The following is a 14,580-nucleotide window of genomic DNA, read 5'->3' as shown; positions in this document are numbered from 1 at the left end:
CTACTCTGACGGCTCTTTGAGGAAAGAGAGTAGCTCTAAGCTTTATTTTATGCTCCTCTTAACAATTTTTTCCTCAAAAGTCTTCATTGTGAAGATGTCATTCAGTGACATTTTAAATACCATTGTCATATCTTGTGATCCTTCTCCTTCCATCTTTCTCTCTCCCAGAAAGATTGCTCCTACCTATAAAATGGCATTGTTTGTAAAAATCATAAAAGCTGATTAAATCAGTGACCTCTAGATCAACATCTCCATCATTTAGTAATATTTTTAGCTCTTTTTATTCTTTTATTTCTCATCCTATTAGCATTTAAGTGCTATTACTTTAGTAGTTATCTTTTTCTGAAAGCAAAGGAAAAAAAGGATAAGTGTATTTTGTACATCAGTGTTTTAAATACAAATTATTTTATCTAACCTGAAAAAAAAACCCACTTCCTTTCTTCCTTTCCTCTCTTTATTTTAAATCCTGTTGAATCTATTAGCCTTTAAAATTTCACATTAGCTAGTTTGGTATGGCTGCTCCCTAAATAGAAACCATTTAATCATAGACTATTTGGAGACTAAATGAAACTTAGCATTCTTTAATTTATTTGCAGACTTTTTTGCTTTTCCTAAAAGTGTTTTTGGTTTAGTGTTCAGACGCTAAATCTTTAACAAAGCTGCTAAGTAAGACCTGGGAGTACAACTGACCTGTTGAGGTAATTTGAATGTTATTTTTTAAAAGTCTTCAGTTGTATGGATGAGATTACACTTAGTTGGGGGTTTTGGAGATTTATCCTTTCTTAATAGGGTCATTGTTCAACTATTTGAAATAACATTTTGTAATTTGCGTATATAAATCATGAGATCTAGAAATGACTGTTTTTAGGGATTGAAAAAACAGAATCGATGAATTTTTAAAGTTAGAAAAAGCTCTTGGAAAAGATCTTCAAGATCACCAAGTCCAACTGCCAGCACAACACCATCATGTCCAACAAACTATGTTCCCAAGTGACACATCTCCACATTTCTTGAACACCTCTAAGGATGGTGACTATCACTTCTCTCAATAGCCTGTTCCAATACTTGGCCACAGAACAAATTTTTCCAATTATCCAAACTAAACTATTTTCCCAATCTGAATCACAGAGAAACACCAATGTAATTTGAGGTGCCGTCCACCCAGTGGACACAAAGAAGTAGCAAACCAACAAACTATTAGCCTGGATTAGGGTTGGGGCTAGGGGCAGGGGATCCAATGCTGCTCTTATTCTAGTTAAAAGGTAAATCTGTCTGACATTCACTCAGTAGAAGGCATCAGTGGTGTAATTTGTTTGTCTTATGTGTGTTCCCAAGCACATAAAGCCCATGTGCTATCAACACTAATTCTCACATTAAGTCCTAAAACTTACAAGATATACTATATTTTGCTTATGAAGATGTCCAGTGTTGAAAATATTTCTATCACTATCAATCTTTGAATTCACCCAACTTGCTCAAATTTGAAAACTAGTGGCAAACTGTTATACTATTTTCATTCTGTTATTTTTCATTTTCAGATATAAATCAGTTCTTGATTCTTGAAGAAGCCCCTACACACCAAACAGAAGGGCGTTCTTACATTAATTTCTTATCCAGAAGTACCAGAAGGATAATTGTTTTGTGACTTCCGTGTCCAAGAGATTTAGGCTAAAATAAACAATCATTTTACTATCAGATGGTATCCACACTGAGTTTAAAGTTTGTTGCAGATTCAGATGGCAAATTTAAAAGTAACCCAATCTATTTCCCTCCTCGTCTTGCTGGAGCATGCAGCCTGCTCTGATTCTTTTTCCAGACAACACTGATTGGGTTATGTTATGTTTTTAACAGCTCTGGGCCCTTCAAAGTAAAACATAATTTCTGAAGCAGTAAAAACAGGCAACATTTCTATGCAGAGTGTGAAATACACTTTAGGTAGATAAACTCATTAGATGGAGATGGAGATTTAGACTTAGGTAGGGAAACTCAGTCTGGTATGTAAATGAATCAAGCACTGAGATTTTTAGACTTGTAACGGGAATATCTTAGTACTGTTACTTGCATTCCAGCATCTGAAATACCTTAAATACTGGTTGGGTGTATTGTTAGGCTCATCTAACTGAAAAATAGAGGAACAAAAATAATAGGATGTGTATCAGTGCTTGAGGAAATAGCATGAATAGAGGCCTCTAGGGTGCTAGACCAGTGTATTTACTGTACAGCCATCAGCCAACTCATTAAAAGGCTGTTAAGCAAATTAGAAAGTGGGTAACCACTCCTTACAGCCTGTTGTTTATTTGCAGGTCAATGTAGGCTAATAGAGCTTTTTGTTCTTCACAAATACTTTCTGTGACATTAACAGATTCCAGTAAAAATCTAGTTCATTTATTACAATTTCAGGCTCACTGGAAGAGATAAATAGGACATTAAATATGTACTGAAGTTTAAATTGGCAAAATCCCATCTGTTCTCATGCTTCCTCTAGAAATACAGGAGCCTACAATCCATCAGTCTTGTGGTATCAGCCCAGCAATTAAGGATGCTGACAAAGTCCTTTCAAAGTGGCACGTTTGTCCTGAATGCAAAACAAATTTCTGTATTCAGTAAATGCTACATGAAAGGGGGCAAAATGATAAGGTATTTTTCAGCCCATTTCTACAACTGAGCATTGAAACAGAAGTTGTGAAACTAGGATGAGATGATAGTTTTTGCCTTGCCCCAAATTCACCAGTTTTAAAACTGAATCCTGAATTATTTCAGTAATACTTTCTATGAAGACCTGAATCTGGGCCAAGGCAGTTAATATTCTATACATTACAAATCATACAATAAAACTGTCATATGGCTTAAAGCCACACAAGTGCCATGTATGAATGAGGGCTCGGCTGAAACAGCTACAGGAAGAGTTTTAAGAAGGGACATGACAGTGATTTACTGTGAACCCAGAAGTCCACTGTAGGATTATTCAAGATTTGAGCGTGCGGTTAAATCTCAAGAAAATCAATCACGTCCATAGCAGTGGATATTTTCTAGCTTAGTTTATCTGACAGATGAAAAGTGGGATTACTAATCAGCTCCTTGCCACTACATGAGACAACTTCAGGAGATGGAGTTGAATAGCTCAAGTGCTAATATAGTTAACTTCAGTAGGGGCTTAAGTCACATAGAATCATGATTTCTCAATTTGGGAAACTTCACTTAGCTTTTGGTTTTAATGTTGCCATATTAAATTAAATAATCTTCTTTTAAGAGTAGGACTGCAGAATACTACACCAAGGGCATCTCACGAGGTAATAAAATAATGTCTGCTGCCTTATTATGTTGGGCCAGGATGGTAGAGGCAGATGTTGGTATGGAAGTAGAGGTTGAACGTTTCTGCAAGTAATACATTAAATTTTTCCCCCCTGTAATAGGTGGCAGCAGAGGGGCAATCTGACAATATGGCTTCTGACATGGAAGTGCATATGAAGAAAAGGTGTGGAACTGAATTCCTCCATGTGGAAAAAAATCACACTGATTGACATTCATGGATGTTTGCTGAATGGTTATGAAGACCAAACAGGATATGTGATGTGGGTAGTGTGTCTCATCAGTAGTGAAAATGACAGCAAATGTCTGCTGATAATGAAAATGCACAGCTGATGTGGTGAATACATTAAAAATACTGTTTAGTCAGAGAGAATTTGCTCTATCAGCTACTTCTATTGTACTCTTTTTATGTGCTTCAATTTCCACGGAAATAAACAGGAGACATTGCTTTTGGAGCAACTTACTTAAACATGACCTGATTAGGATGGCTCTGATTTGGATGCTGTAGTTCTTCCACTGTTTTGGAGAGTGGCACGAAATCTATTGGAGCACTTCCACCAAAGATGTTGCTTTAGTTCTCTGTAGATCAATCTTCAAAGAAAATTGGATTTAAAGAAAAAGGACAACATTAGAAATAATACCCTAGCAGAGAGAGATGAATGAAGTGGGAATAGGAACGAAGTATTAATACAAAAGGAGAGGAAACAGCCTTCTGTCCTCTCCTCCAGTAGTAGAAGTACTGAAAAGGAATGTCGGTGTTTCCCAATGAAGCTATGAAATAACTGAAATTACACTACTTGTGTGGTAAGAAATGATTTCTCATTCTGTATTGTGATTTCTTCAATGACAGACAGGACCTTGATTCAGTCTTTGAGTTTTTTTCTTCTACTGGAGAACATGGGGTACTGAGAGATCTCTGACTTCTTCAAGACCTTACTTGCATGCAATAGTAATTCTGTTCTTAATATATTTTCTCCTCTGAATGACTATCTGATTTACAGTTCAGTAAATATGGGAACAGTTTCTACATGGAAAATCCAAAATCTTACTGGCCAGGACTACTTTAGGCCATGTTTGAAGTGTTATTAACTTAACAACAGTGAGTACAATAGCATAAGAATGATGAATAAATCAGACCATCTGCTACCTTGGGGAGGAAAACTTTGTCTCTCTGTTGTTGTGGGTTAACCCCAGTAGGCAGCTAAATACCACAGAGCCTCTTACCCACTGTCACTGATTGAGATGGGAAAGAGAACTGGAAAAGTGAGAAAACTCGTGGGTTGAAATAAAGACAGTTTTATAAGTAAAGCAAAAGCTGCATTTGCAAGCAACGCGTAATAGGAAACTAATCAACTACGTCCTACTGGCAGGCAGATGTTTAGCCATTAGCAAGTTATAATGATTATCTGAGAAGTCAAACATCATAACTCAGAATGTACCACCTGTCCCACTCACATCATCTAGTATGGAGTAGCCCTTCCACAAGTTTGGGTCACCCATCCAAGTTGTGCCTTAACTTGTTGTGCATCCCCAGTCAATTCATCAGCAAGACAGCATAAGAAACAGAAAAGACCTTGGCTCACTTGAAGAACAGTTCAGAAACACCTAAAATATGTTTGTATTATCAATATATTCATTGCAAATGCAAAACAGAGGATCATGCAAAACATTATGAAGAAAATTAATTCTGTCCCAGCAAAACCAGTTCACTTGTAGAGGGAAGGAAATGGATGAAAACAGTAGGAATTTAATTAAAACATTTCAGAAGAATCATAAATTTTGTCCCACGGCAAGTAGTACTGTAATAACCTTTATCTTTATTAGGTGACCCATTTAAAGTAAGTGTTTCAAATGTTGTTTTTTTTTTGGTTGTTTTTTTTTTTTGCTGACAGCTAGGAGTGAAAGTGCCTTCACTGCAGGAAAGCAGGAGATATTTCAATCATGTCCTGACATTAGGTGTCACGAGAAAGAGTGTGGAGTACAGCAGAATACTTACTGAAATACACCTTCATCCAAACAAATCAATCCCATTTACACTTTATGGTCAGTGAGATGCTGGGGCTTAGATAAGTTGGATGGGCAGTGATGTCTAGCAATATCTGAAACACTTTAAGGCAATTGAGACAACAGACAGAGAGGACACCAGGCTTCCTGGAGTTCTAAGCTCATCTAGAATATGAAATAGGCTCCAAGTACAGTATGCTAGGGTGTATAAAATAGCTCTAGATGCTTCTGTTTAGGTACCTTTACTGAGACTGTACTCAAAAGAATCAAAAGATTTTAGCGTGTAATTCAAGTCTTCTTGATGTAGGTACCTACAATAATTCATCCTAAACTCCTGCTGTTCTGTTGACTGAATGTCTTCAAGCTACTGCATTAGATCAGATAACTAAGCTTACTGTAGATGCCTATGATGCAGATATCTGATTTTTGAGTAGATGGATCTTGCAATCTTTGAGTAGATGGAATCCCAGCAAGTTGCATGCACCCTTCTAAACACTGATCAAATGCAAAGCTCAGTTCTAACATTATCATTCTGGCTCTGCCTTGTTTATATCTGGCTCTTTTTTTTTTTTTTCTTTTTTTTTTTTTTTTTGTCATTGCCTGTTATCCTTGTTGGATATCCTATGACTGATACAGAGAACTGCAACAGTTGCTGTGATTAACTTGTCCAATTCCAGGGATTTGGCTCAGCAGTATCAGTTTTTCTGCCAGCTCCAAGCAAATATTATATAAGACTTGCTGGAAATGATGATACATCCCATAAGAAACTGAGCTGCTGTTTCATACAAAGCACATCTGAAATGAAAATATTGGTCTTCTTAGATAGACAGCATATTTCTTTCCTCTACCTTGCCACAAGCAGGCTCAGAGAGATAATGAACCTGGCCTAGGAAGGCCACATTATTCACTGTGAACAGTAATAAGTAATGCTATTTCAGTGTGACACCTATAATGTTTTTGAGGCCTAAATTATCTAGCATGCATAGATACATGAGGAAAGGGTCTTCAGTATGAATTGTTTCTTCTTCCTGAATTACTGCCTGTGTCTTCATCTTCCTCGCTCCTACTAATCACCATAGAAGCTTTTTTTCCTTTTCAGAATAGCATAATTCACCAGTGAGCTGAGGGGTAGATACCTAAGGCCAAATGACTGCAGTGATGAAGGGAAAAGCCTTCTGCTGATTTTGTGGGAGAAAAAAGATTGACAGCCTCGGAGTTCATCTTAATGTTCCCAGGGACAGTATATAAAACACAGATAATCCTCTTGTTCTGTCCTATGCACCCTCTCCAAAACAGTTTCCTGCTCTCCTATGAGTAAGTGCTTCTCAACAGAGGTCCATAGGCCTACCTCTTAAATAGTATACAGTGCTGTTAAATTTCCTCTTCCTTACCATTTCAATTTGAGTTAAAAAACAGACAGCTTGTTAGGCAAAATGTTGCTGTTAAGGATCTCCCAGACAGAAGAACCTGGAGTATGAAATCTAACCTTCTTCATACGGATTAAATCAAATAAAACTGCAGAAATAAACTCCTCTATTTTTATTCAGTATTACAATGTTTTTGCTTCTAGTGTGGTGATAAATGTATTGGCCCACCTATTTTTCTCTTTCAAAGAAGTATGTTTTTATTGTCCACAAACAAGCAGCAAGGTATGAGTCTGCAGTTGCCCAGAAGAGGACCTTGCCATACATACTTTTGTCCCTCACACATCTGTACATTACCTCCAGACAGCATCACCTGAAAATAAAGAGTGGAAGTGCTCTCACAGCACTGGAAGGCAGTGAGAAGAATTTTCATCTCCATGGCCAGAGATGAGAACATGGGTGCAGATGAACAATAAAATCAAGGACATCCAGAACTAACTGTGGCAACTGCAGTTTATTCACTTTCCACCACATCAACTAAGGAGTTATGAGAGTTTTAGGTACGTTACTGGTTGATTTCAAAGCTGTGTCTGCATCATCCTGAAAGATTCATCTCCAAAATGATCACCAGTGCTGCAAACCCAGCCTTTCATCCCTGTTTCCAATATGCATTTATGTCCCACATGTGGTGTTAGGTTTAAAACTGTTGAGTAAGATTAAAAAAAAGCATCTTCCATGACAGCATTTATTTCTGGCAGCTGGCCGGGAAGCTCTGAGACTGCAAGCCAAGGTCTGCCTACTGTGAAAATAGAAATGTGCACACCAGCTCTGTCAATCCTCCTAAAATACTCATAAATCCCAGCAATTATGCCCAAATTCTCACCCAGTTGACTCTTGGCAATTATCTCCCGAAGCATTAGTTAAATGCTCAGCCTACTCAGAAGTTGGATTCGCTGTTGTATCTCAATGGACGTTTCATCACATTTATTGCGACTGTCTCCTTCGAATTTTCTTTAAAAATAATGAGGGGAAAATTGAAAATACAATGAGAGACTTGGTTATCAGAACATCTTATCTAAGTGCTCTGGGATCAGTTATATGCCTACAAAATCTGACACGCATTGAAAATCTCAGTGTGTTTATTTATAACCGTGCATATCCAAACAAATCCCCTGGCTCCAATCATGTTCAGATAAACAGCCTGAGGCTGCATTATTTTATTTTTAAAGGCATGGCTTGCTGTTCAAACACAGCCAGCAAAACAAGTATTTGCTGCTTAATTTTCCTCCTTAGACTGCTGGGAGCTTTTTAGTGGGGTCCCTGTTTGATTACACTGACTATTAGTTTGGATTTACAGGGGCAGAAAGGACTGGGGCTGGAAAGCAGTACAAGTGCATATTGAACAGAGTTGGGTGAAACATCTTTGCTCTCTCACTTTCTGCAGAGAAGCAGAGGAGACAAACTATGCTGCAGTAGCTTTCTTAGTGTAAATAATGGACACTTCTGCTCTTTAAATTGAAATTATGACATCTTGTTGCTAGCTTGAGAATAAGCTGAAACCATCTGAGCTAATGAAAGGACACATCTGTTTTCAAACATCTTTAGATGAAGACAATGTTTCTCATTGCGTCTGTGCCCCTTGAAAGAGTGAGCTCTGAGAAAGATCTGAGTACTCTTAAGTGCAGTATAGATAATTTCCAGCCACATCCTGATAGCAGGACTGCTGCTCAGGCATCTTGTTGACTATTTGCAGCCTGATACACTCCAGGGAGGTGCCCCATTCATGTTTTTAGGCTTTCTTTCTACAAGGCTTTTATAAGGACCATTCAAAGCCACATGTATGAATTAAAAGAAACAGAAGCATTGGATCCATAAAGTCATGAAAGCTCACAAAGCTCCAAATGTTAACTGATGAAACCTGCTTCTGCTGCCTAGTATTCTCTGAAAGGATGCTAGCTTTCACCTGGCTAGTATCAAGAGCAGATCAGAGAACATGTCTTTTCGACTTTTTTTCTCCAGAATTCCAGAGATTCACAATCATTAAACATGGAAAATATCACCATTACCTCTCATGTTGTTAGTTACCTGAGAGAACATTACAAGGTTTGATTCCCTCAAAAAAAAGGTTTGCTTTTCCCCATGAGATGAAAAAATATAAATAGGATGTTCGTGTCATCAGCTATGTTTAACTGTCAAAATATTATTTCATAATATATGTTGTTCAGTTCCTTCTGCACAGTAGAAATGGCTACAGACATTCTTAATATTCATTCAAAAGGAAATCAAAAGTAGTGATTTTACTGAACTGAAAACACTTGTCATTGTCAAAACTAGAACATAAAGTGTTGATGGTTCATTTTATCATTTCCATATTAGAAATGCCACTGAAAAAGGACACATTGCTTTGAAATGTTTAGGTTAAACTGCAGTTTTGACTGAAACATTATCTTGTCAACTATATTCATAGTTGATTTTCCTACTCCTTTTCATTTATCTGACCTGTGTGTATAACGCCCAACCACCCTATCAAAAACCCTTCAAAAGAGCAGCAGACCTAACCAAAGATGAGAAAATGAAGGCTGGTGGACAAATTACTCCTGAGGGTGAGAAACAGTTGTCTCTCAAAAGCATTATAAATGTAGACTATGTAGACTACAGAGCTTAACAGATCTTTCCTGGTTTTCCTGAGGATGGTGAATAATGACACCAAGATGTAAGAGTAGAAGAGAAAGCATGGCACAAAGACTAACCCAGAAAACATTTAGTGCTTTTAAAAATCCTATTGAAGAATTTGCAGTTGCTTGCAGTTGAAGATAGTTCTTCATATTTCCTCTGAAAGACTCTGCTTAACTTCCACATATATTACTAAGTATTTAGACAGCAACCCTGAAATAAATAATTAAATAACCAAATTTTACACACTTTTACACAAATTGAATAACTTACATAATTTTACACAAAATACCTAATTCAGTTATGAAATCACATCAGAAACTCCTATGGAAGTGAAATGTAGACGTGGACTCAAAAAGAAAAGGGAAAAAAAATACAAAATCATTTAGGTTGTGAAATACCTTAGGATCAAGTCCATTTGTCCACCTAAAGCTTGAAGCCCACAGATAACCCATGTCCCTTTGTGCCACATCCACACTACTTTTAAATATCTCCATGGATGGTGAGTCTACCACACCCCTGAGTAACTTGTTTTAGAAACTCACGGAGGGAAGGTATAAAAACAGTTGTCATCCATAATGATTCATCTGTATCTCATGCAGATCTAATTATTTGACTTAAATACAGGGAAAAATTAATCTATACTTGTCTAGTTTCTAGTATTTCCATCAACATCTGTTACTTTCTCCTTTCAGAGGCTGAATATTGCACAAAGGGGACTGCTGACTGATTCAGTTAAGCTGTTCTTACACAGTTTTATTTACAAATTACACATTATTTGGAATTAAGAGAAAGAAGCAATTTTATGAACAAAGACAGCAGGGTAGCACTACAACTGACTTCAAAATATTTTCCACCAAACCACTGAAAATTAAGAGCTTTATAGTTCATTTTTCAGCAGCTAAAATATTTAAAACATAAATAATCCTGACATCTTCAGACTACAAACACATGCAAGGTTCTTTGTTTTCTCTGAGAAGAGTGATTTTCTGTGTTGAATGAGGGTCTTTGTAGATTAAATCACATCTATTGGTAGATGTTTGTATCCATACATCAGTAACTATTGACGAAACTTCATAAGATATGACAAGAGACATCAGACAAAATCTATGTCCCAAAGCTAAATCCATTCAAACACATAATTAATACTTCTATATTTCTTAATTCTTATTTAATAATTCTCTGTATAACCCAACAGTAATTGAAAACTTGTCCTCCAGGCCTCACTTGAACTTTGTGTTTTAAAAATCAGTAAAGAAATAAAAGAAGTAAGCTGAAATTATTCAAAAAAACAAAGAAATAATTTGTTTAAAATTAGAAAATAAGTCTGTCTTGTGCTGACAGATTTGTAATTGTTTCAGTATTTTAACAAACCAATTTCTGCTTTTAGCAGGAAAGGAAGAGAGCAACAACTGTGGTCATCATCCCCACCATGGAAAAATTCCTGAAAACATTATAAACAGGGAAACTCCCTTCTGGCTATCTTGGGAGTGGATGCTATGTCATAAGATTCAGGCTAATGAGAAGTGGCCAACATGGGAAAATTACAAGACTACGGCTTTTAGAACTTGTCCTTGCTTTTGGGATTTCCAAGGGTTGTCTACATGTTCCTGAATACTTCTATTGCCAGTCTGCCCTTCATCTCTGCAGAATTCTGGACTGGGTCAGCACTGTTGCTGGTTTTGTTCTGCCTGGGGAAGAGGGCAGCTACAAGCTGTACAGTGAACCATCAGTCACATGCACTGTTCATTTTCCACACTGTTTGATGAACCATATTGCCAATTCTGAGAATCACAGAATCATAGAATTATTTCAATTGGACAGGTTTCTTAAGTGCCATCTAGTCCAATTCACCTGCATTGAATAGGGAGATCTACAGCTAGATCACGCTGTTCAAAGGCTGATTTGTGCTTTCTAAGAATGCTCTTAGTGTTATATGCACCACTCCAAACTGTTGGCCAGTGGTATATCTTTTGAAAGAGAGTGTTAGATGGAAGATCATCTAACCATCTCAGCATAGTACCCAGTACCCTAATTCTTTGCACGCTTTACACGATTATGATCAAGGTGATTCTGCAATGAGAGCAGTAGGAAAGCATTTTTTATTTTCTTATCTTATACCTCTATATATTTCCAGAACTCATTCTACCATCGTTTCCATGCTGATATTCAGCTTTAATCTGTCCTTTGTAATTTACCATGCCTCATCATCCCAGATCCTCAAAAATATTTTTGCGAAGAGTGGCAATTTTCACACCTCTAAGCATGCCAAAACCTAAAACTGGAACTATGTGCTAGGTTCACTCCAAGATTTGTTAATGTTATTTATACACATGGACAAATGTGGAAAACACGCATAAACAGTCTGTGTACACCAATAAAGCTGCACAAGCCTGTTTTCTACTTGATTTAGGTCCTAGACTCTTCATTCCTAAACAAGCATAAGGGAAGATTAAGATCATTTTTTCCTCATAGTTTGGATGTTTATAAAGCTCCTTCCCTGAATATATATTTTCTAATTAAGGGTGAGAAGATAATACATACTTTTTGTTTTTTTCTCCAAGTAAGCTCATTGATGGGACTTCTCTCTTTTTTATCTTTTTCCACCATTTTAGAAGGACATTTTCATGATGGTCTTGGCCCTTCTGTATATCTGGACAAAGCCGATCAATGTGGAAGACAATTGTTCAGGAAGATTGAAAATGTTTAACATTTTCATTAACGTTCGGAGGATGGAATAGATTGTACCCTCACCAAGTTTTCAGACAATGCAAAACTAAGTGGTGTGGTAGATGCATCAGGATCAGGGACATAGACAGGATGGAGGGTTGGACTGATAGGAGCATCATGAAATTCAACAAAGAGAAGTACAGAGTACTGAACCTTTGGAAGAACAACTTCAGGCATCAGGACATGCTGGGATCCACCAACATGGAAAGTAACTATGCAGAAATGATCCTGATCTGGGTTCTCTGGTACAAGAATCATACTGAAGGGAATCCAACAGAGAGCTATGAAGATGATTAAGGGACTGCAACATCTCTCCTATGTGGAAAGGCTGAGAGAGCTAGGACTGTTAATCCTGGAGAAGATTCAGGGGAGATTTTATCAACGTGGAAATGTACTGAATGGAGGATGCAGAGAATGGACGTGATCTGGTCAGTGGTGCCATTGCCAGGCAAGACAGTGGCTACAGCCTCAGAGAGAGAAGGTTCCACGTAGACATCAATAAACATTTGACTACTGAGGAGATAAAAGCATATGCTCTTGAAATGAAGAAGGCTCAAACAGTAGACTTGAGGGTGCTTTTCGAATTTTCTGGTTTGTGAAGACCCATTTCTTCTTGGAGTAGAAGCACAGACTGAAGCCAGTAGAGTGCATGAGATCCAGCAAGAGGAAACACAGATGAAGGCAAATAGAGCTGGATTCCTCAGGTGATAAATTCACGTAGTTTCATTAAAGTCAATGATCTGAGACCAGCTAGCTGTGAAAACTTAATGTAACTACTAACTCCCACATGCCTAACCATCTGAAAAAGCTAGGGGACAATCTTTCTTTAAGACTTGGAAGCATTCCCATGTCACTTTAGGAAAATAAAGATGTCTAAGTTAGTTGTGATCTCTGTCTGCTGTCAAGGGAACATCTCCAGAGGATAATTCAGATCTGGTAGACTAAAACACCTGCTGGAAGTGCTTGTCTTTCTGCATTGAGCGTATGTAAACCTAGCTAGCTAATTTTAGGCTAGACAGAGAAAATCTAGTTGATCAAAGTTTGGTGATATAGCTCTCTCTTGAAGAAGTCTATGTTTTATAATAAGCCATCTTATATTATGTAGAGGAATGCATATCCTTCGGGCTAAGGAATTCAAAACAGGTGCTAATAAATGCAATTTATCAGCCTATTATCTGTGACTTAGAAGGAGTGCACATTATTATTTGTGTCTGAGTTCCCTTAAAGGAAAATTCTAAAAGCAATTTATTTTGTAGAGGGAGAAACAGTTTCCTAACACAACTAGAGGGAATGACAAGAGTTGTAATGTATAAATAATACAATCTATAAAGATGACATGCAGTAAACACCCAGAATTAGTTTTTTGGGTTGTTTTTGTTGTTGGTGGTGGTGGTCTGTGATGCCAACTGATTGAAAGAGTCTTCCCTTGTGCTTACCTACTGAACATAACCATGCAGTAAGACAGGTCTAAGAGAAATATCCAGAGGTTGAGTGGCCCTTCATTACTCTGCCTATGGATTGTGACATCTGAATTTCATTAAACAGAAGACGATATGGAAAACAAACACAATCAGTTTAAGCACTACTGCATATGCCTGTATGCAATGAAAGATATACACAATGACAGTAGAATGAAGGCAAGGATTTAAGAGTAATAGTTGAACTTTCAGTTATGAACACATCCTTATTTGATTTTAGAAGTAAACTACTTTGGAAACATAAGGCAATTTTTAAAGATAATTATGTGATTTAGAAAATATTAAGAATCACTGATCCTTTCCATATTTTGAAATAAAATCACCCATAAACACAAATGAACATGCTCAGATGATCAAAACCACTAGAAGTCAAGATTAAAATACCTTCCAGACAATAATTCTTGGTCCCTAGGCATCCTCATCAAATAGAAATCTTTACTTAGGTCTAATTAAATTTTGCTTATCGTGTCGTTTCTCTGAAATACTCCCATTTTCATCAAAACAAGTTTCAGCTTTTTCAGTGTTCCCTTAGAAGCTGTTTGGCGTAGATTTCTCACCTTACCTATCACAAGTAGCAATAAAGTAGACAGAGTCCAGATTTTGTTGTAGTGTAACATTCTTGCTTTCAGCAATCGCTGCAAAGGCTTAACTATCTGAAAGGGTAATATTATTCCTTCCTATGACAAGTATCATATGACAAATGTCTTCTTGACAGCCTTCTTGAGCTGTCAGTATTTATTAATTGTAAGGGATCCAAGTGACCAAATTGAACTGGAGACTTAATGCTTTGGTGGTTCAGAAAAGTTGAAATTAAGTGCAAATTCATACGTATTGCTTTGCTCTTAATGAATCTCTTTCTTGGACCACTCCCCCAGTCCACAAAGGTGATTTTGAGTTCTAATGATAGCCTCTAAAGCATTTCTAGTCTGGTACTGTCCACAAGGTTAGTAAGTACACTCCTTTTTTAACTAGTCAGTAGGAAATGTAGGCAATAATAACTAGCAGATGCAGCAGAAGACTAC

The sequence above is a fragment of the Coturnix japonica genome, chromosome 2 (genome assembly GCF_054131305.1).
Source record: "Coturnix japonica strain WE chromosome 2, WE-NBRP24, whole genome shotgun sequence".
In the NCBI taxonomy this organism is placed as follows: Eukaryota; Metazoa; Chordata; class Aves; order Galliformes; family Phasianidae; genus Coturnix; species Coturnix japonica.
Note: the sequence above shows the minus strand (reverse complement) of the source record.